This window comes from Heterocephalus glaber, unplaced genomic scaffold (assembly GCF_053883595.1).
Source record: "Heterocephalus glaber isolate CG9 unplaced genomic scaffold, H.glaber_assembly_v1.0 deba00001595, whole genome shotgun sequence".
NCBI classification, from domain to species: Eukaryota; Metazoa; Chordata; class Mammalia; order Rodentia; family Bathyergidae; genus Heterocephalus; species Heterocephalus glaber.
In genome coordinates, this window is record NW_028258370.1 from 25202 (window position 1) to 47951 (window position 22750).

Below are 22750 nucleotides of genomic sequence, written 5' to 3' on the forward strand. Positions count from 1 at the left end.
AACCTAAAATCAGTATAGAAGTCTATTTGGAAAAAGAATGTTTCTCTTTAAGTTAGGAAAAGAAATCATGAGAACTGATATGAACAAAGGTTTCCCTTTAAAACTATTATTTTTTAATGCAAAGGTATGAAAATTTGAGGTGCATTTTCTCAATTCAGGTGTGTATTACATATACATGATAAATATATGTAGATAGTCATACATTATTATAATACTATACATTAAATTATGTAGCATACATATGATGGTATGTGTTTGTATATATGTGTGTGTGTGCACTTGTGTTGTTCCATAGTTGTAATTTTAGAAATGAATGAGAGAATTGATAAGGGAAAAGAAATGTCCAGAGGGCTATCTGGAAATAACTAAAATATATATATTACATAGAAATATTGCCATTGCAGATGTTACGTAAATGCTATTTTTGCAGCTAAAACTCTTACTTCAGGAACAATTTTGTAATTTCCTATTATTGAAAATATCATTTTATCCCTGGTGCAAATGTCTAATAAGTGTATCCAGTTTCCTATGTTTGTCTTTGTTCTATATGTAAAATCTCATTTATAGAACATCTGCTCTTTCCAAGTATTGCTTTATAAGGATAAATAAAGCTCAGCTTTTTCTCTCGGGTTCATAATGTAGTGGGAGAGTGAAAAGGTAAACAAATGGTATCCACAGAGTAGGACACGATTGCAAGCACTGAGAAAAGGGTGCACAGCGCCTTGGAAATGCAGAGCAAGAGCAGTGGCAAGGGTGCCCGGGGCCTATGGTCTGTTCCTGACACTCACAGTGGTGCAGGATCACGTGAGTACACCCACCAGGGTGCCACGGAGGAAACCCATATGAAGTGCTCTTTAAAAATGAGGTGATGATAAAAACACAACAATGAAATACTTTGAAATTTAAAATTGTAAAGCAGAAAATTTCTGATTGACACTCAGTTAAGTTTTTGAAAGTTATACTTCTTTTAGTACTCCATAGGATAGAATTTCTCATATTTTCTTTTCCTGCACAGAATGTTTGTAGATGTAAATTTTCTATGTTTAAGTGGCTCAGGTTCAAACTTCAATATTAATATAATCCTCATCTAGGCATATTTTAGAATAAAGTTACATTTCAATTCAGTGATTTTTGATTGTCCAAATGTTGATATTAGTGTTCTCTCTTTTAGGCTGAATCTAGCAGAGTGCTGGAAGCCAAAGTGACAAACATTTCACTAAGGAATGCTTTGTAAGTAGTAAATTATTCATTGAAGCTTTATTGTAGCTTACTTTTCACACATATACAAATTTTATAGAGAGAGAGATAGGTAGAAAATGAGATATACTTTAAAAGATATATCTTCACCCATTTCTACATTGTTGGCTTTTTGCTTCAATCTTTTAAAACACCCCATCAACCACAATGTAAACAATCCCAAACACAGAAAGTATTAATGTAACCACTTACTGGAATCTTCAACAGAGTCTAGGCTTACACTGTCCCGTCATCTCCATATGGCCATCAGAGGTGCAGTATAACCTCTAAGACCATCACTTAAAGATGAGAAAATGGTGACAAAGCATAAATATACCAATGTAGTGGACTTAGTTTTTTGAGTTTTTCTCAACTGATAAATTTATTCCTGAGAATTCTTCATTATCTTATTATCTCTTTGTTACTTTAGAGATTTTTAGTTATTTCATTGATAGAGATAACGTATATAACCCAGTCCACCCTTAGCAGTACCCATTTGTAACCTCTCCAAATTAGAGTCCCCCGTCAAAGCCCAGCCATCTCATCCCAACTGGCCACATGCAAACAAACTCAAAGACTAATTTTTCTTCATGTTCCTTCTGTCAAGAACCAAATATTTGCAAATCATCCTATTTTTCCAAATCCACGAATAATCACAGACTCCTTTGTGTGCCTTGTGATTTCATCTGCCCTAAGTTAACTAGCCATGAAATTCTTGGACTTCTACCCTCTAGTTGTCTCATACCTTTATCTCTTCTCCGTTCTCACTACTACAAGCTCAGACTTTGAAGTCTTAGGCTTTTCTCGCTGAGGCCCTCATCGCCTCTGGCAAGTCCTCATGAATTAATCTCTGTACTAGATATTCTTTGAATGAAACAAGCTGATTCCTTCTCCTGTGTTCTTGCTCCTTCTTTCTGGACTAATGTTACTCATTGTCTTGTTTGTGAACATACACTCAAACTTTCTCAATTGAAGTGTCTCTGAGTTGTTTTGTAGTCCTTACTCCCCATGCCTACTCTTATCTGGTATAAAGAGTACGCCTGTTGATTGTGTCAGATACACTTGTGCCAAAGTCATGCATGGGAAATCTGCTGTATGTGCTCTGGATGACTCACCTCAACTTTGACCTCATTAGTAGATGTCACTGACTCTCACATTGTGATTTCCACATGAGCAGCCTAAGCACTTCAGAAAATGATAGAAATGCCAATTCTCAAGCCACACGAATAAATGACTGCATCAGAAACTGGAGGTTTATGTTTTAACAGGACCCTGAGGTTATTCTGATGCCAGGTAACTTTGAGAAACATGTGAATACATCCTTTCTCATTCTCTGCACTTTCACAGCAAATTTGAAAATCTGTAATTGTGGCACTTACCATATTATACTTTAACATTTTAGTTATTTTATTAAGCAGTTTCTTCTTCATTTGTAAGTGGTGAACACCAAGGAATATTTAGTGCATATCAATAATCCTTGCAATCCCTTTATATTCACCACCATCCTGACCTGCCAGAATTGGCCTGCTTTCAATATACTTCACCAGCCTTGGGAGGAATGAGCATTCCGTAAAGTCACTGTTATTGTGATTCAAGTTTTCCTCACAGGTCAGAAGGGAATATCATGAGCATGAGTCTGAATTTCTTTGGCTCAGAACACTTGCTGACTTCTCCTGTAATGTCTAACTCTTACCTCCAGGCACGATGGCAAAGATGGATTGATCTTCACAAGATGCACTCATATTGTATGGAAATCCTTCAGCCTTTCGACATTGGCTGCAACTCACCACGGATTCATCTACTTCATCTGACATGTGAAGAATGGATGATCTATCATTGCATGGAAGTGTTGCTTCCGGTAATCCTTTTGTAGTGATAAGGTCCAGGAACGCACACTCTGCTCTCACTACCTTTGGCATCTGCTGAACATGCCCATAATTGGGAGGACTTACCTTATTTCCCATGTCAGTCATGGGCTTGTGTCCATTTTTGTCCAGACGCTTAATGCAAAGCCGTGGCCCTATAGCCCATTATGGCCCCAACTGGAGACTTAGGAGAAATCCACTCCAGCAAAGACATGAACAAGTAATGATGATGTGCTAGTCTTCAGGTGCGGGGCAGTGTGAAACTTTCCAGGGTATTGCCTGTGTTCATATCACGTCTAGGCTTTTGCAGTCCTCTGACAATAGGTTCACACTGTAGCATATGAAGTAGACACCCAAGAGTGCCTAAAGGATCTTGAGGCTCATAAGATTCCCAGATTGTTCTTGGGGTGGATATTAAACAGTCCATCTAGCAAGGTGAATGGCAAGTGCAGTGCTGTGTTTAGGATGCATTGGGCCATTTTCATCTCAAAGAACTGAAATTTGCACACTCTGGTGAGGCTGCCACAGTGATTGTACTTGTAGGCCTTCATCGCTATGAACACGCATCCACCAACTTAGCCCATGCTTAGAGCCAAGAGTATGGATGTGCCATTTGGTAAGGAAGGGTGGACACAGAGCAATGCCCAAGAAATTCTTACGCCTTTTGTACTGTAGCTACTTAGACTCTCCTGCATGCTTCGTTCTCATTTGTATGTGCTATTTGAGGAGGTCCTGAGGACCACAGGCAGGGTATTTCATTGGACGTGGCTTTTTTTACAGGTGACTAGATCACTTTTGATTAAGAAAACTGTAGAAAGTTAGTAACTGCCACAAGTGAACGCCAGGTGGTGGCACTTGTCAATTTTCCACAGAGTCCTGCTTTGCAGGGTGTCTGAATGCACTGCTCGGGGTCTCTGCTCACACTTGGTGGAATCATTTGTGGCAGATTTTAGTCCACACAGGTCACTTTTCCCCATATTTCTTTGTAAACTCTTCAGCCTTCTTACAGAGTTTTTTACGGTCCTTAGAGTATTCTTCAGCTAGGTCAGCCCAGAGCGGGTGCTCGGGCTCAGGGTCGTTCACCAGTGCTATGAGGGACTGGATTACTTGGTCGGTCTCGGTCGCTGGCTTCCAGTTCTCAGCACTAATTACTGGCAGGCAAACCTGTCCTTTTTCATCAATGTTTGGGTGATAGATCTTTGTTTTCAATGTGATCTTCGGTGGTTTGAATGGGTACTCTGCTGGAAAGTTGATTTTGATTCTAAAGGCCCCCTTATCATATGGAGGGTTGTCAGGAACAATAAGCCGCTGCCAAGTCAATAAATTAGCTTCATGAACCTGGATGTTACGGAAGTTTTTCATTCCACATTTGCGGATCTCTTCAAGCTCCTTCATCAGCCTCCTGCTGGCCGCCATCTCGGATCTGGTGCTGCTCTCATTGGATGTTTTTAGTGAGTTCTGTACTCAGGCCAGATGAGTTTATATTGCACATTAGTGTAAACTCTTGTTGAGTGAGTAGTTTAAGATTGTTCCTCTGGATGAGGTCATTGTGAAGGAAGAGATAGGAAAATCTCAGCATCCTTCATAAACATTCATCTAAAAATGTCCTGACCTACATTTGATCCGTGGTAACTGTGGTATGTGGCTTGATTGCCTTGAATGATTCTCTCTGACATATCAGTCATGGTCTGGGTGGTATTTTGGTCCTACATCTTGGCACCAAAAGAGGCCCTAAGACCCTTAGCAGCCAGGATGGGGGACTGAGAAGAAACCTGCTCCAGGACCCACACAGGCTGGTAAGGAAGATGTGCCTGTCTTTGGGGGCAAAGTATTGCTCCTCATGTCAGGTTGTTGAAACTATTGCATTGCACTGAAGAGGTGCGCGTTATATGTGGGAAAGTACGAATGCTGGCCTTGGACCCCCATGTACATTCCCTGCCACTGAATGCTGGGCCGTCTGCCTCCCAGATGTCTCAAGGCCTCCTAGATGTGAAGCAGGATACACTGACATAAGAAACAGATAGGTGCCTTTCTGAGAAAGCAGGACACTGATTCCCACCACACCACTTTGAATACCTTTTTATCTTCTGAACATATCCCTATATGGAAGGCCTTCCCTCCTATTACACATCAGTCATGCACACAGTGGCACTTTTGTCAGACTTACTGGCACCAGGAAGGGCCCTGTAGCTATTTCCCAGCCAGGGTTGGTAACTAAGGAAAAAGCCACCCCAGGAAGGCACAGACTGCTAATGACGATATGCCAGTCTCCAGAGGCAGGGTACTGTGAAACTATACATGGTCTTGGCCTGTGGTCATGACATGTCTGGATGTTTGTAATTCCCGCCATAAGTTTGCCCTATAGCATAGAAACTGGGTAGTGGCAAGCACAATCTCCAGAAGAGGAGGATGAAGTGACAGTGTGGCATATCCTGGTCAGGATCACAATAGGGTGAAGTGCAGCATCTTGACTATTCATTTCTGTGGAAGGCTGCACCAGCCATCCACTTCGCATTGCCTTTCTGGTTCTGAAACAATACCTGCTTAGTACTTGGACTTCCCATTGAGGGGAGCTCTTAGTGCCTCCAGTATGCCTCTGCTCATTTGATTTGGGGAATCCATTTCAAAGTGCATGAAGAATGATTCAAAGGGCAATTTGGATAGATGGTATGTAGGGTGCTATGAATAGAAGCCATTGTGTCTACTTGATTCTAATGAGGTGCTGAGTAGCCCCACTTCCCGGGAGCTCTAAACCCAGCATTACTACAGTGGGGATTCTCAGCTGCCAGGGACCATGCACAAAACAACATAGCCCCAGCTTGTAGCTAAGGAAAGATGTTCCATGTGCTGTGGGGCAGATGAAGAGCCTGGGTACATGAGGCTCTCGTGCTTTTTTGCCTAGAGCAGCTTGATTTTTCTGCATGTATCACATGTACACAGTTATTACATATGGGGAAACTGTGCCTACTGCAAGAGGCCATGTGTAAAATTTGACTGAAGGTTGTCAGGGAGTGTCACTGCTCAGGCCCAACAGGAGTCGATTGCCCTTCAAGACAGAGTCTTGGGGCCTAGGGCGTTGCCTGGGTTCCTGCTGGGGTGGGGCGAAGGCCTTTGTCATGGAGGCGATTGCCTCTTCTCTTCCTCCTCACGTCCACTCCTCTGACACCATCCTGCCCTGCCCTCTCTGGGCCTAAGAGCAACCATAGAGTCTGGCCCAGCCCCCTAGGCAGACCCCTCCTGGAAAATACTGAGCCTGGGTATACTGCCTTGGTGCTTTTGTGGCCAGAGTCCCACGGGGCCGTGATAGAGGAAGACCTGCTCGTGGGGGGCCGCAGAGTTGGAACACGGAGCCCTTGGTGCTGTGACGACACCAGGCTGGGTTTCCTACGATCGTTCCTGTCTCCTGCCAGAGTAGGGTGTAGGAGCTCTCCCACAGGTGTTGCAGGTTCGCAACAGAGCTCACGACAGGTGACCCATCGCACTTGACAAAGAAATCCTCTGTCTGTCCTGGTGTGCCGGGAGTTGTGATTGCTCAGCATGATTCATTCCGTCAGGTGCGAATTTTGCCATTGCCTATAAGGTATGAAGAGAGCAGAGGCTTATTCTTTGCTGGGCACTCGGCATGGAGTTGGCCGTCCACCACGCTGTGGGCTGGTTACCACAGATTTGGGCCCTGGCCGTGCTGACCACTCATGCGTGAAGAGGAAATCCACTGCAAGTGACCCTGTGCAGACACTGCAGTTGATTTCTGGTTTGGAAATCCTGGGTACGCTGGGTTCAGTAGGCTGCTCTTATTTTAGAATTGCAACTGGACTTGAATTGATGTGGGCATGTGGATTTCTGCTCCTTCCCACAATGGGGGATCCCAGCTGGCAATGTGCCGGTCATTTGTTGACCTGAAGGGGGAATGCTGCGCCTCGAACCGCCAGTTGGATTCCCATACTCTGAGTGGGGGTTTGTCTGTCAACTTCTCACTTGGCTTTTGTTGTCGACCTCTCTGATGTGAACACCCTAGTCTCTCGAGTCCTACCCTGTGTGAGAAAGGGACTGGGGAGATTGTGTAAAGGCAGGCGCGTGTCAGCCATCAACACACTCATCCACATTGACTCCCTTTGGTATATGCTGTGCCTGTCCGTGTTTGGGAACCATGCTCTTCTTTGCTCTTCAGTCATGCTCTTGCTGCCTATTTGGTTTGGCTTCTTGGTGCCAATAGAGGCCCTGAAACCACATGCTGGCATACAGCCCACCGGCTCCTATGTCATTCCCTGACACTCAGTGGGGGTCCTCTCCCTGGCAATGGAAGGTTTGTCCCGCACCATCCCTGTTGTGAGGACACACATCTAGCAAGAGATCCCAATGTGAGAAATGGGCAGTTCCCTCTCTGGCAAGGCAGGACGCTGATTTCCAAACACACCCCTCTGAATACCTCTTTGTCTGCTGAGTATGTCCGTATTTGGCAGGCCTTCCCTTCTTCTGCACATCAGTCGTGGGCCCGTTGGCATTTTTGCCTGACTCCTTGGCACCAGGACAGACCCTGTAGGTGTTTTGCAGCCTGGGTTGGGGCCTAAGAAGAAAAGCACCCTGGAGAAGCAGAGGCTTAGAACAAAGATGTGCCAGTCTCCACTGGCTGGCTGTTGTGGATCGGTTCCCGGTCTTGTCCTGTGAGCATCACATGTATAGATGTTGAGAATCCATGCCATATGCTTGGCCTGTAGCATAGGAACTGAATCCTGGGAGGCACAATTTGCAGAATAGAAAGCATGTTATCTCTTCGTTTCTTCTGAAGCGTGCATCATGCATTACCTTCTTGGCTGTATTGTGGCTGTAAAACACCTTCTTTTATTTATGGGGGCTTCACATTGTTTGGAGATCTTTGTGCCTATTATTTCTTTTGTTTTGATTTGCTGGCCTTATCTCAATGAATAGGATGAACATTCTGAAGGGCTATTTCGTGGTTTCTCTTTAGGATATTATGGATAGAGTACAGAGCGTTTCTGGCTTCTAATGAGCTGCCAAGTGTGTGGCTTCAGTCAGCTGTGCAGGTAAGAATTTCTACTCTGGGCCTCTGAGGTGTGAGGGTGCACACACCAATGGGGCCCCTGCTGACTGCCAAGGGAAGAAGTGTGCCATGTGGTTTGGACCTGAAGAAGAGCCTACTGTTCATGAGGCTCACTTGCTGTTTTGCCTACAAATGTTTTGTTCTCCTACATGCATCACATGCATATTGTTCCTTTGTATGGGAAGAAGTTACCTAGCCCGAGTCCAGGTGTAGCATTTTACTGGAAGTTGTTGGTGTCACTGCTCAGGCGCAACAGGATTCAGTTGCCCTTCAAGACAGAGTCTTGGGTCCTAGGGTGTTGCCCAGGTTCCTGCTGTCATGGGGCGAAGGACTTTGTCATGGAGGCGATGCCCTCTTCTCTTCCTCCTCACGTCCACTCATTTAACAGCATTCTGCCCTCCTTCAGCTTCACAGCAGGGATGGAGTCTGGCCCAGTGCCCTAGGCGGACCCCTCCTGGAAAGTACTGTGGCTGGGTATAGTGATCGGCGCTTTTGTGGCCACAGTCCCACAGGGCTGTGAGAGAGGAAGGCTTGTCACGGGGGCCTTGGAGTTGGAACGCGGAGCCATTGCTGCTGTGAGGACAGCGGGCTGGGTTTTCTAGGGTTATTGCTGTCTCCTCCCAGAGTTCAGTGTGCCAACTCTTCCACGGCTGTTGCAGGTTCTGAACAGCACTCATAGCAGGTAACCCATTGCTCTTGACAAAGGAGTCTTCTTTCCTGGTGGGCAGGGAGTTGGAATCAGCACGATTTAACGCATTACTTCTCCACTGCAACTTCGGGTTGATGGATAAGTTCCCGACATTGTCTATAAGCCGTGAGGGAAGAGCGGCTCATTCTCTCCTGGCACCAGCCCTAGGGTTGGCACTCCAGAATCCTGTGCATTCATTTTCCACTGATTCACCCACTTCACTTCCTGACCTTCCATTTCAAGGGGGGAACCCACCGCAAGTGCCCCCGTTCCTAATTGCAGTTGACTTCGGGGTTGTGAATCACTGGAGTCCACTGTGTAATACGGTGCTCTTATTTTAGGATTGCCTCTTGACCTTGAGTGAATGTTGGCGCATGGGGTTCTGCTACTCATTGGAGGCGGCTGACCCCCTCTTGCGTTGGTTCCAATGAACCGGCCACTTTTTTTGTTAGGGTGAGAATGTTGGGCCTGGAACCCCACTACCTTTTTCTGCCCCCGAGCAGGAGGTTCCATGTCAGCTCCTCAATGCAGCTTTTGGGCCATTCCTTCCTGATGTGAACACGCTTGTCTCTCAAGTCCAGCCATGTGTAATAGAAGGGGTCAGTGCCTTGCTGGGAAGGCGGGAAGGACAGTGCCAGCACCAAAGACATTCATTCTGCATTGACTACCTTCGGTGTATGCTGCGCCTGTGCATATTTGAATGCCATTTCTAGTTTTGCCCTTCAGTCATGGCCTCACTGGTATTTTGGTCTGCCTTCTTGGTAATAATGAAGGTCCTATAGCTGCTTTGCAGCCAGCGCTTTGCAGTGGCAGCTGGATTCCCCTAAGGGGAGCTCTCTTTGCCCAAAATATTTTTATGTTTAATGTTTGTTTAAAATACAATGCTCTGACTGAATATCTGGACATCTAAATATTTCTCTGCAGTAACTACTTTCTTTTTCTGTATGTTCACTCTCCAGACGCTGACTTGTAAATTTTCCTTGATGTTTGTACTCAATCTTAGTGGTCAGGTCTTCTCTTTTGTGTCCCTTGGGGGCCAGATTCCTGAAGGTTTCCTTTCCCACAGCTCTGTAACGAGTCTCCTGTGAACGATCCAGCAGGGCCCATTCCTCAAGGTCGCGTTCAGAGACTCCCTTTCTGGTTCAGCATCTCTGGGGACACTCTACAGTGCTCCAGGCCTGTGTGGGCGACACCGTGACACAGACTGCCTCTTCTGCAGTCTCCCTAGCAGCTCCAGGAGGTTTTAACATGGCAGAATTTTGTTTACTAGTGCTTGGATTGACTTGTGGCGTGTTGGCCATTGCCTTCAGTTGGAGGGTGCAGCGCAGCACTTTTTTTGCTGTGAAGCACCTTCTGGTCTAGTCCTTGGGCTTTGCCTCAAGTGGCCTAAAGAACTCAGGCTCGCAAGACTCCCAGAGTATTTCCTGGGCCATGGTGAGCAGCCCACTGCTCACTGTGCCTGAATGGCCCGTGAAATGCAGCTTCTGGAAGGAATAGGATCCATTCTTTCCAGTGACCCAGCCTGTGTGCAGCTCGGTCAGGTCTGAACAGCAGCATGCAAGCACCATGTTGGCCCCTTGTTAGCACCATGGGAAAGAAGCTGCCATTCGGTATGAGGCCGATGATGAGCCTGTGACCATAAGGCTCTCATGCTCCTTTTACCATAGCTTCAGGAATGCTCCTGGCTGTGTACGTCCACGTTGCCACTTTGATGGGAGGCAAACTTTAGCCTTGACTCAAAAGCAGGCAGCAGTTGAGCAGTTCTGTTTTGGCCATCGGAAAAGGAAACTGCCCACAAAACTTTCCCAAATCAGTTAGATGAACAAAGCATTTCCCTTCCTATATGAAGCTTCCTAGAGCACACAGGAAATCTGGGTCTTTAGGCCCAACCCATCTGGACTAGGGAAGAACAATCAGTCCTTGTGTGAAGTATTTGTTATTGTCACATATGCTCCTGTCTCAGGAAAACAATGAGGATTAGTTAGAAGCAAGATGATTGTACCTCATTGGTAAAAGGCTTTGGATAGTTTGATCTCATGGCTTTGCCTACTGTTCACATAAATCCCACTGTCTCCACCCCAGCTGAAAGTTGTTTTTGTGTGTTCTATGGCAATTGCTTCCAAAATGCATAATTTAAAATGAAGAAAAGTAAGTTGCTATGCCTCTTTACCACCAATGACGTGGGTCACAGAATTCCACTCCCCACACATGTAATCACATTGACATGCTTGGAGCATGGAGGGCTGCAATCACATGTACAAAGTAGAGTGAAAAAATGTTCCATTGTGCACCAGCTGCCAGAGGAAAAGCTTTGGAGGAGTCCAGGAGGCGAGGGGAAGTCTTTCAGTTGTACAGCTTCCCTCTGGATGTGCTGTTTGCTGCCACAGAAACTGGTAGACCTTTAAAAAGCCACAATGTGAATCACGTGTAACTTCTGGGTCCACCATGATGATTCTTCAGTCTCCTTTGCCAAGTCCAAGCTTTGCAGCAAGCAGTCCAGACACCTGTCATCGGATGCAGGGAATGACACCTCACAGTGGAATGGGCACCAGCAGGCAGAGGGCAGAAGCCGTCTTAAGAGACAATACTGTGGCACTTTTTCCAAGTAAAGGCCAGTGCCACAGCACAAATGGTGTCCAGGAACTCCATATGTTGAGCTAGGTCTCATAATACAGGGAACATCCCATCATCACCCATTACAGCCGATCAGCAGCCTCCACAGGTGGGTCCTTCAGGAGACAGGAAGTAGAGCGAGGGTCCGTGGCCAAGTGCATTATAGGGATATAAACATCGTCCATGTTTGGCATGACAAAAACTTTCTGAAACTCTTGCTGCAGTTTCCTCTCTATCCAGTCTGTCACATGAACTAAAGTCACTTCTCTCCAAGTTTTGGGCGAGCTTTCAGCTCCGCATGTGGTGGCTTCCAGAAGCCATACCATAGGCGGTCAGTTGGAGGTGGAGGAATGTTGACCACCAGGGTTCCTCGACATTCTTGTACTTCAACAGTTAGCAGCAGGGGCGTATTGGAGACTTCTTCAATCTTCTTTTTAATGAACTCTGTCTCTGTTGCTTTTTGGAAATACTTTGATTTGGTAATTTTATCAACAAATCTCATAATTTTACTTGTTTGATGACCTCCAACATACCCTTCAGCCCCTGGGAGCAGCTGTTTGTCTCCTGCACTGGGCTCTGGTGTATCATCTTCATCAGAGGAGCCGGCACTGGAGGATTCCTCATCACTGTCAGCAAGACAGTACGCCCGGAGCCTGCAACCTTCTTTGCCAATTTCTCCAACCTTCCGGGCTTCAACAAGCGGCTCTTTACCTAGTTTGGTCAAATTCATTTTGGTCTCAAGAGTCATCAGAAAGGATCCATTGTAGGACATTTCCAAGTCAATCCAGAGACCTTTATTTTGCTGAGTTTCATCTGGATTTTCTTTGACACCAGATCGGACCAGTACTTCTCTCCTAAGAAGTCCCAAAATATCCTTCCAAGCAAGGCATTCACCCAAGCTTCCTGTTCTTCCTCCTCAGAAGGTGGAGCCTCTGGTAACTTTTTCCCAGTGGTGGGGCTGCTCTCCACACTCTGCATGGGGCTCCTGTGGGGGCTTTGGCTTTCCTGGGGCACACACCTGCCCATGTACACACTGTAGTCTAGCAGCATCTTCTGCCGCACGCTGCCCACCAGCTCCTTTTGCTTTGGCTGTGTCATGATCTCCTCCACACTACCTTTGCTGCTGCTGTGGCTGTGAGTCAGGTGCCCAGAAGGACTGCTGTGTCCGCTGTGGGTGGGCAGAGGGCCTGGTTTACTTCCAGAGACACCAGGTGGCTTCTTGAGGTCTGATTTCAGCTTAGATGCCAAAATAAATCTTCTAAACCACTCCTCTTTTTCTCGGCCTGTTCTCCCAAACAGATACAGTATCTGATCTCGGTGGACAGATTTCATTCCCTCTTGAGGGTGGGGTGGCTTCTTAGGGTCCTCGCTTCCCAGCTCTCTCTCAGCTGGTGGCTTCTCTTCAGAGGTCTCCTTATCAGTCTGAGCCTTAGACATAAAGTCTTGTCGACTAAGCTCAATACAAATGGGGTACTTTTTGTTCCAGATTCGTTTTCGAGCCAAACTTTTAGGTACAAGATAAATCTTGCTGTCAGAAAGGTCATAGATTTTCTGGCTGATGTAGGTGACGTCTGGCTTCATTTCATTGTAGCTCGCCCTCCTGGATATGTTTTTATTGGGCTTTGAAAGCCTTAAGGTTCCACCCTCAAGTCGAACAAAGATTGAGTGTGTCAAAGTCGCATGGTAAGTTTCTGGATCATAGTTGTAAATCTCATTCATCCATCCCTTTAGTATTTCAGGTTCTTTAATGTCCAAAGATCTCATATTCCAGTGTTGCAGATGTTTATGTGACTTGTGATATTTATGAGCACTTGGTGGTGTAAAAAACCAAATCATGCAAACTGCAGTCATGAATCCAAGGCCAACTCCCAGACAGAGTCCGCTCACATAGTGGGGGAGGGGGAGGATGAGGTACGCATAGACACACGTTATAAAGAAGCCCAACGTCTTCATGGGTAATTCTGGGTGCTGCGTGGCCAAGTCCTCTTCCTCTTCACTGTCAAGAATCGTGCCATCCTCCATGAGCACCTCTGGCCTCAGAGGGACATTGGGGGGCTTATCAACTCTACCCTCACCCTCTGTTTCCAGGTCAAAGTCTTGCGTGTACAGTTCACAAAACTCTTCATCTTCTTTGCTCACTAAGGCAGACAAAGAGCATTTCTCTAGGACAAGAGAGCTTGTCTTCATGCCTAAATCCTTTAGGCTGCTTGCCTGGGAAACTTTAGTTTCCACCTCTTTCACAGGCTCTTCGGTGGACTTTGGGTGGTTACTCCTGGGGACATTGGAGTCACTGCTAGAGCCATCCCCCTCAGAGTCACACTCCTCTTCCTTGATGCTATAGTTGTTATTGCTTTCCAAATGCCCGTTCAAGCTGGACAGGTTGGAGAGTTCTGAAGCACTTGAAGATAAGGCTTTGGGCCTGTGGCTGACACTTTCTTCCCCTATAATTTTACTAAGGAGCTGAAAAGGCTCATATATGACTTCTGAAAGGCATCCTTTAGTGTCTTCAATTTTTGCCTCCATTTCGGGCACTTTAAAAAAGGAGCGAGTATCAGAGGGAGAAGTCAGAGGGGAAGAAGGTGCAGTTTTAGAATCTCCACCTGTATTTCGTGGCTGTGTGAACTGCTTGAACAGGTGTAAATTCAGTTTGGAGTCAGCTGGCTTATAGAACACAGTATCCGACTCCTGCCTGGAAGTGTCGGTAGACAGAGACTTGACTAACGTCTTCATCAAGTGCCTGTGCCTCGGGGGGTATGGGGTTTCTTTTGGCTCCACCTCAATTGACAGGGACTTCACCAGGCTCCTGAAGGGCTTAGCGCTGGAGAGAGCAGAGGATGAGGCACTGGAGGAGAGGATAGGAGACTTGGAAGGAGAGGACAATGGGGAAGAGGAACTGGTTTTCTACTCAGAAAGGGATGACACACTGGGAGAGCTAGCTAAGGGCCCTGATGATGACCCTGGAGACAGAGCCAATGGCACTGCACTTAATACTTGAGCTGCTGGAGGAGGGGATTCCAACAGCTTTACAGTGTTCTCGGAGACGGGCAAAATAGCAGGGGCCTGGGATACGGACAGTCCATCTGCCACAATGGGTGAGGCAGCAGGGCCTGCAGGGTCATGGCCACCCTGGGGTTCAAGATGGAGGCCTTCCTTGGCTTCAAGCCCTGTTACAATGCTTTGGTCATCCAGCCCCTCCTCAAGGTATTCCCTGAACTCTTCTTCTTCCTCCTCCTCCTCCCCGGATGCTGAGAAGTGAATAGCAATGGTGTCTTGGGACACAGGCCTCTGCACGTGCACTTTGGGGGCTGATGGTTTTGGCATGTCAATGGTTTTCTCGGCATGGCAACCATTCAGACTTGTCATTTCCAGCTTCACAAGGGCTCAGGCTCTCAGACTCGCTGGGTGCTTCATCGTACAGCGGCTCGGGCTCGAGCTCAAGCTCCAGCTCGGGCTCCGGCCACGGTTCTGCAGCCCGCCCGCCCCCGGGCACCGGCCGCCCCATCCCCCACGTTGCCACTTTGAAGTTGCTCACAGCATAAAGTTTTCCTGTACACACGAACACACATGTATATAATATATCTGTGCCAAATGAACGCACGCATAGATCCCTGCTGATGTGAGGATGGGCTCCTAGGAGTATGGAGCTGGATCACAGAAAGTGCGCAGTTGTCTGTGAAGGAATCTGAGCTACAATACATACACTTCTAGCTACCGTGAACTTACAGAGTAAAGTACATTAGCAGATAGTTAGCCTGGTATGTAAATGAGCTAAAGTTCGCTGCTGAGTATTAGCACTAAGGATTTCTTGCGTTACTTTTTTACTAGCAGGCTGATCCAAATTAATTCGAAAGACCATCAGTGTCAGACTCAAATGTTTGTGTATTCAGTTGTTTTAAGCATAGCCCCAATAAGCATATTTCAGGCAATTGCAGCTCACCTGTTTTTCATACCTTGTGAAACTATGCTCAGCATGTGCTATGCATAATGAGATAATCCCCAGGGCTGAGAATGCCCAAAGCTGATGTTGTCCTTTGAAGATCTCTGATGCAGAGACTCTGCCCTGCGACTGAGTGACATTATCTGAACCTGTGGCCCCTCCCCCACCCCCTTTCTCGCTACCCTCCAGGTGTGACTGTGCCCACTTCTGCGGCCGCGCAGCCTCTGGGTAGTCTCTAGTCTCGTGCTGTGCACAATTTCCCCCGCATGCCAACCTGTCAGTGCGCCATCCAAATAAATTTGTGTTTGCAAACTTGCTGTGGTTTTATCTTTTTCCTTCATCAAAATGTAGTCCCCCTCACCTGCTCTGTTGAGGCTTAAAGAAAGTGAGGTGTCACAGTGGCACGCAGCATAGAGGATGCAAAAGATTATTCAGGGATGAGGCTTAGTTCAGTCCACCGAGAGGCCCAGAGGAGCTATTTCTCATCCGAGAGCATCCAGCCATCAGGGAGACTCTGGGAGAAGAAAAGGCCACTGAGCAGAGAACTCTCAGGCTTCTATTTAGAATATCAGTGAAAGAGAAAAATGCAGCAGAAAAGCAGTTTGGACACGGTGCTGCCTCAAGGCAAGGCAGTTTTTCTTGGGGAAAGGGGAAGGACAAGGGACAGACTCCACATGCTTCAATAACCTAAACTTCTTGTTGTTTACCCATTCACTCCTCACAGCCTGTGTGCTTTTGCCCCACAGTTTAGCCATTCACTCCTCAGCCAAGTCTCCCACAGGTTAGCAGTTGCAAAAGGAATTCTGAATCTGGCTGTAGTACAGACTACTGCATCTTCTGGAAAAGCATGGCATCTTTTACTGGTCAGTGGGCAGATGTCCAGATGTCCTCTGGAGTTGCTCACCACCCCGCTCCGTCTGGACAATTGAACCCACTTGGTAAGAGATGAAATTTGGATGTCTGGCTTTAATAGTTTGTTCGGGTGAATACAAGAGGTGCTAAGAGTCAAGAAGGGATGCCTTAATTAGATTCTTTAAGACTCAGAGCCCGAGGCAGTTTATGTGAGGTGTGACACCAGAAAGCATTGGAAAGAGGCAAAACCAATCTCAGGGTACATTATCAAAGTCACTGCTGTGTGTTCCATTCTACCAGAGAAGCAGAAACAATGACCACCCTAAAAACAGGATCTTTTAGTATTTACGTATTTGCTCCCTTCCCCCATTGAGCATCATTCCTGGCTGTACTTCCCTCATGTTTCTGGTCTGTGGCCAGACAAGGGCCTAGCATGCTTCCAAGGTTATCAGAAGAGATCTCAGAGCAAATGCAGAAAGCTGTGTGCTTGAGGTTGGGTCTTGCAAGTGCAAGCTGAGTCTAGATTTGCAAGGAACTGTCCATCTCGCCTGCGGCTGAGATCACAGGCAGGCTGAGGAGGTATGATCCAGCTACCAAAGGCACCTCCTTCCTTAAAGGTTCAGCCAAGGGCTTCCCCCAAACTTCACTGTTGGTTTCTTCTTGAAAGAGTGGTCACCTTCGTGTCTGTATTCACCATTTGTTTTCAACGCACCATGAGCCAATTTCAAACTCAATGAAGCTGAGTTGCTGTTTGGCTATTGTATTGGTGCTAGCCAAATCAGGCAGTTACTTAGTTCTATGTTTGGGAGTTGGTACACACGTGCACTTACATCAAGGGGCTGAATGGAGTAACTGGAGGGTGTGGGGGGGGGAGAATAAAATGTAAAAAGAAAATCAATTTGAAGGACCTTTTGCTGATTTGATAACTTTTAAGCAACTCATAAAGATGAAAAGGTAATAAACATTTTCCTTTTTGTTACATATTGTGCATGCTGTTATTCAGAAATATTGAAGTGAACAAAATTAAATAGATTTAAAACAGATTGTGTAAAATCAAACAAAGATTTTTAAGGGACATGATTAGAAATAACTGTTCCCAGCCCAGTCTCCCACCTCAGCCTCCCTAGTGCTGGGATTGCAGGCATGTGCCACCACATCTGGCTTCAATTCTATTTTGAAAGGTTATGGACATCTTTGTTTAAATGCCATTCTGAACTTGATCTCACTGTTAAATCTCCAGAAAGTTTGTCAAGGGTATTAAGAAAAAAAGTTCTTCTGAATAGATGCAAATGTAAAGGACAAAGTCACCAAACCTAGACACAAGACTGTAGAGTGGGACACACTGATTATGGGAGATCTGTTCAAGTCACCAGGAGCCATATTATGGTTTGAATGCTCGTCTTCCAGAATTCACATAATGGAAACCTAGTATGAATGTTATATGTTAATGGTACTGTATTTGGAAGTTGTACCTTCGGGAGGTGATTGGATCATAAGGCTGCTGTCATCATGAAAGGATTAATTCATTTATGGACTGATAGATTAATGATTATCAAGGAAGTGGCTCTGTCATACGTGGGCGCTCTCTCTGGTATGATTAGTCTTGTTCATCATGAGATACTCTACAGCAGTCCCCACCAGCAGGAAGGCCCTCACCTGGTGAGGCCCCTCAACTTTAGTCCTCAGTCTCCAGAACCATGATCTGAAACAACTCATATTCTTTATGAATTACTCATCTACAACAACAGAAGATGGGCAAAGACGAAGCACAAAGGGGTTTGAAGTTACAATGAAAGATATTCTTTTTGGCAGAACCGGGGAAGTGTGATTGTGGATGATGAACCTAAGGATTTGGGTTTGGAGGCAGGGTGATGAGTCAGGAAATCATGAACACATTCTAGGGAAGAATGGAGGGAACTGCTAACATCAGGTGACCGTGGGGGAACTGGTGAGGTGCATATACATAAAACAAACTGTGCAGTGGAATAAATGAAAGGAAGTTTTCATTGACTGAATATGAGGAGGAATCAAGAGTGATTCTCAGTTGTTCAGTTTTCTGAGCCAGCACCTTGTTTAACTATCCCCAATAAATTGGAAGTGGTATTTTAAGTGTTGGGTCAATTCACTGTGCATAAATCTCTGCCAAAATAATTACGGGTTTAGAATAGTGCTGTCTTACCAAAGCATCTTCCTTCCACCATGATAGTTCCTCGGTATATATGAAATAAGACAATATTTTATGAAAAGTTTTATAAATCACATCTCTCATTATTGTACTACCTCCCTCTGGGGGACCTGGCCAGGAGTGAATGATTAAACTGTGAGACAAAAGCGCATAGGCTCTATGAGGACTTAACAATTAAAAAGAGGGGCAAAAGCACACACATAATTAAACTGCAGGGCAAAAAGCATGTAGGCTTTGTGAGAAGTAAATCATTAAACTGTGGAGCGAAACACATCGGCTGTGTAACAGCAAATGTTATGCTATGTTTACTTTACAATAAAAAGGAAATACATAGCAGAAGTACAGAGCCTCACTCGCGGGTAGGACTGTCTTCAGCGGCCTTGCAGCTTGTCAGGAAGTTGGTCCTCTCCCTGGGCCAGCAGGGCTGACAGACACAGCTCCTCCCAGAATCCTCACTGTTTTCCACCACTTGCATCATGGTCTACACAGCCTGAAGGTCCAGTGTAGATGAAGGGTCTGGATCTCCATGCCATGTCCTTCTCTGGTTTCCCTGGTCACAATATTCAACCCCTACCCCAGTCCTATCTGCCAAGCTCTGAGCTGCTAGCTCGACAGCGCCATGACACCAGTTTTTCTTGCTGACCACGATAAGCAACCGGATGTGATTCAGTCTGACGGCCCCTGAACACCCATCTATCAGGACAGATCCCGTTTAATTCAGGGGAAATGACCCATTCTGGTTGGGTCTGGAATCAGGCTTGTTTGAAGATGGCACACGTGAGGAAGACAAGGGAGACAAGGAGACCGTCATTGTGAGAAACTGGCCTGCTAAAGTTGGGGACAGTCCTTCACATGGAGCTTCCGTAAGAAACACAGCTCCGGAAAGCGCTAAAGGGTGTCAGCTTGTCAGTACTTAGGACTAAATGGCACGCCGCAGTCAGAATACCTGGGGAGTCCTTTGTTTACGGCATTTCAGCATGAGAAATTCATGCCAAGAAAGACAAATTGCAATTATGTTGTTACACCCAGCGAGAGAGAACCAACCAGAGACCGATATTAAATCCACACAGGAGTTTATTACCGGCCAGGACCCAAGCCGAGCATCGGACTCGAGCTCCGACTCGGGGGAGACAAACATGTTTTATACACCTTTGAGGCCAACAGTTTCTAGGCCCCCCTATGGGATAGAACTAGTAAAGCAAGCAAAAGGTACAGAAGCGGAACGTCCTGCTGTTAGAACATTTGTAAAACAACAGTTGATTAATTGTTATTTCTAAAGAGACTTTCTAAGGGGAGGAGGTTTTTAAGCTTCCTCCTTCTGAGTTTATCTAAAGGGCAGGCAGGTGGGTCAAGCAGCAATATGGAGTGAGTCTGTCTTGCTAACAGGGTCCTTCAGTGTCTGGGACAAAGAAACATCCCAACAATACATTTACAAAACGCATTAAGTACAATATTTGGTATCTGTACAACTAAAAAATACTCTGACCACTAAGTGAGAAAAGAGCTCCCAATTTTGCTAAGTAAAAAGACAGATTTCAAAGCCACATGATTGATATAATTCCATTTCCTTTTTTAAAAGAAAGAAAAGGAAAAGGGGGAGGTGGAAGGAGAAAGAAGGAGGAAAAGGAAGATGGAGGCAGTGAAGGGTGGAGGATGGAGGAAAGCTTATGTGGCCATGGGCTCACAGGGCAGCAGCGCCTGTGTGGATGTGATTAAGGCCGGGTCCCGAGGTGGGGCACGATCCTGGAGTGTCTGGTGAGCCCAGTGTCCTCACAAGGGGGCTTGTAAGAGGGAGCCGGAGGGTCTAAGTCAGTGCAGGAGAGGGGACCTTGATGAGTCCTGGCTGTGCGGCTCAAGGAAGAGGCCACTGCAGGGGACAAGCAAGGGGCAGCCCGTAGAAGCTAGACAAGAACGAAATAAATTCTGTTTCAGAGCTCTGAGAAACGGTGGCCGTGCCTGCTGACCCATTGACTTCATCTCAGTGAGACTGAATTCACACTTCTGCCTTTCTAAATGGTAATGGGATGAAATAATATCATTATAAGCAACTCAGTTTGTGTGCCTGTATGGGGTGTGAGTGACAAACGATTATATTTGATCTTAATTGTCCTGCAAAACGTTTGCCCTTTTTTCTGGATTAAATATTGCTGTCCTTTAAATGAGAAGTAGTAGCAGAGGCACAGGAGTTTCCCTCCGTTTTCCATGCCCCTTCCTGGGGCGTCAGCATCCACTGTGGTCCGGGAGCCCGTCCCCCGCAGGCACGAGGAGGTACTCTGATCACAGCGTGCGCGCCACTTCTCTGCCCCAGACCTGGCTTCCAAGCTCAGTCACGCGCTCACCACAGAGCAGCTCATCTGCTATGACAGGAGAGGACACAGGGCCCAGAGAGGCCGGCTCACATGCCCAGGGCCACACAGCTAGGAAGTGACAGGGGTGGCTTTGCACCAGGCAAGTTGGCTCTGGCTTTTGGAGCACTGAGTGCCTCTGTGTGTTAGTAGACACCGCAGTGGCAGGTGGCACCCAAGAACAGCCCTGATCCCACTCCTCCCCGCGTCCACTCTTGGCCCTGTGTCCCCGCAGTGGCTTCCCTGAGCAGGGGGAGCCTGATCCGCTCCCTGCGACTGGGTTCGGCCCTGTGCTGTGCTTTGGCCATGGAAGGTTAGCAGGTGTGAAATGACCACAGCCAGGACAAGAGCTCTCTGACCGGGCTCGCGCTCTGGTGCCCTCCAGGGACATGGCCAGGCCAGACTGGCGCTCCTAGGAGGCAGGTGAGGGGCATGTGGGCCAGAGCCCTGTCTGCATCAGCCGCTGATCTGCAAACTCAAGAGGTAAGTAAACACTTGGCACTGCATAGTGCTGAGATTTTGGGGGGTTTTGTTAGGCAGCTTTCTTGGCTTAATGACTAACAGATACATCCTGTGCCTTTGACTTTTCTGACTACACACAGCTTGACCTTAACCAGCCTGGCAAGTTACAGACAGATAATAGTAAGGTTTACTCAAGTTTTTAAAGACTCTGCAACAGTTTGAAGACATTCTCATTTTTTCATCTTTTTTTCTTTCCTCTCTGTCTCTGTCTCTCTGTCTGTCTCTCTGTCTCTCCTCGCTCTCTCTCTTCTTTCAGCTCACAGTAGAGGTTTCAGTTCATACTCGGCTGGCTCCGAGGCAGGGTGCCGTAGCAGGGCAGCATCACAGAAGAGAAACTGCTCGTGTGTGGGACTGCATAACTCTGTAATCATAAAACCTCCTAGCCCCAACTGTGATTGAATGTGAGTTAATGGATAAAGATGCTTGTTAGTTTTGGGCCACTAGATAAAAATCTGTAACAGACCTAAAGTCCCAAAGTAAACTACTCAACTCCTTGTTTGCCTGGAACTGATGTTCCGGACACCACAATCTATAGAACAAGCTGCAAATGTCTGCTGACCATCAATACGTGACAGTCGACCACTAACTTTGTCCCCTTTTCTTTAATTCTATATGATAACTTCCCCCTCAACCCCCTATAAGAACAGCCTCGGACTCTGAGCCAGTTGCCTCTCTAAGCTACTTTGCTTTGGGAGTGCCGTCTGGCCAGACTAATAAAGGTCTGTTTTACTTTCCAACTTGTCCGGTGTGTTCCTTCCCGGGTGTTCTTCGCTGCAGTCAGCTCCTTGGAGCGTTTGGTAAGGCCCTCGGTCTTACACATGGTGTGGCAGCCAAAAGCCAGGGAAGCAACAGAAGCAGCACTGAAGCAAGCCTACATTTCCCTTTTATCCCATCCAGGCTAGAAGCCTTTTGAATTCTATCACCCACACCCAGAACTATGCTAATTCCAATCAGTGAACTAGTTTAGTGCTACAGGCCTGGAATCCCAGTATCACACACCCTAGATCCAGCCAGCTGTGTAAAGCCCCACCTATGAGCCCACAAGGCTTTGTGGAGCTGTCTAGATATAAGCCATAACATTTCATCATAATGGTTTTAGTTTTCCATAGAATTAGTATAAATGAGTGGCATTCTTGCATAAAACGTTAATATGTTTGGTCTCTAAACACTGTTCCATTTTCAAGAAAATCTAAATGATTTAAGTGCACCAGACTCCCTATTGTCATCCAAAGCAAACTTTTACTAAAGAATTGCAAGTATTTTCTCCCAATCTATTCCTTGTCAATTGAACATTGACAGGATGACAGTGTTACCAGTGTTACTTAATGAGTAAGATTCTCTCTAGGATCCTGCCATTTAAACCAATAAAAAGGGGCAGTAGGCAGGGAGGAACTTAGCATCTGCTAACCTTGCAGGTGAATTGGTTTGTGTCTGTTCTTGGTTTCCAC

At 46.3% G+C, this 22750-nt stretch overlaps 1 protein-coding gene and 2 pseudogenes across 2 annotated transcripts in view; 1 reads left to right on the top strand and 2 right to left on the bottom strand.

The window, feature by feature from the left end:
* Window positions 1–22750, top strand: part of LOC147823220 (melanoma-associated antigen B16-like) — a 68919-nt gene that overhangs the window by 25201 nt on the left and 20968 nt on the right. The window contains 1 exon segment of the mRNA XM_087193778.1: window positions 1172–1230. The gene's annotated coding sequence lies outside the window, so the exon portion shown is untranslated.
* LOC147823221 (ubiquitin-conjugating enzyme E2 L3 pseudogene) lies at window positions 3066–4525 on the bottom strand (annotated as a pseudogene). The gene has a single exon (XR_015444174.1). The product of XR_015444174.1 is annotated as a ubiquitin-conjugating enzyme E2 L3 pseudogene (transcript).
* Window positions 10392–14962, bottom strand: LOC147823222 (testis-expressed protein 2 pseudogene; annotated as a pseudogene).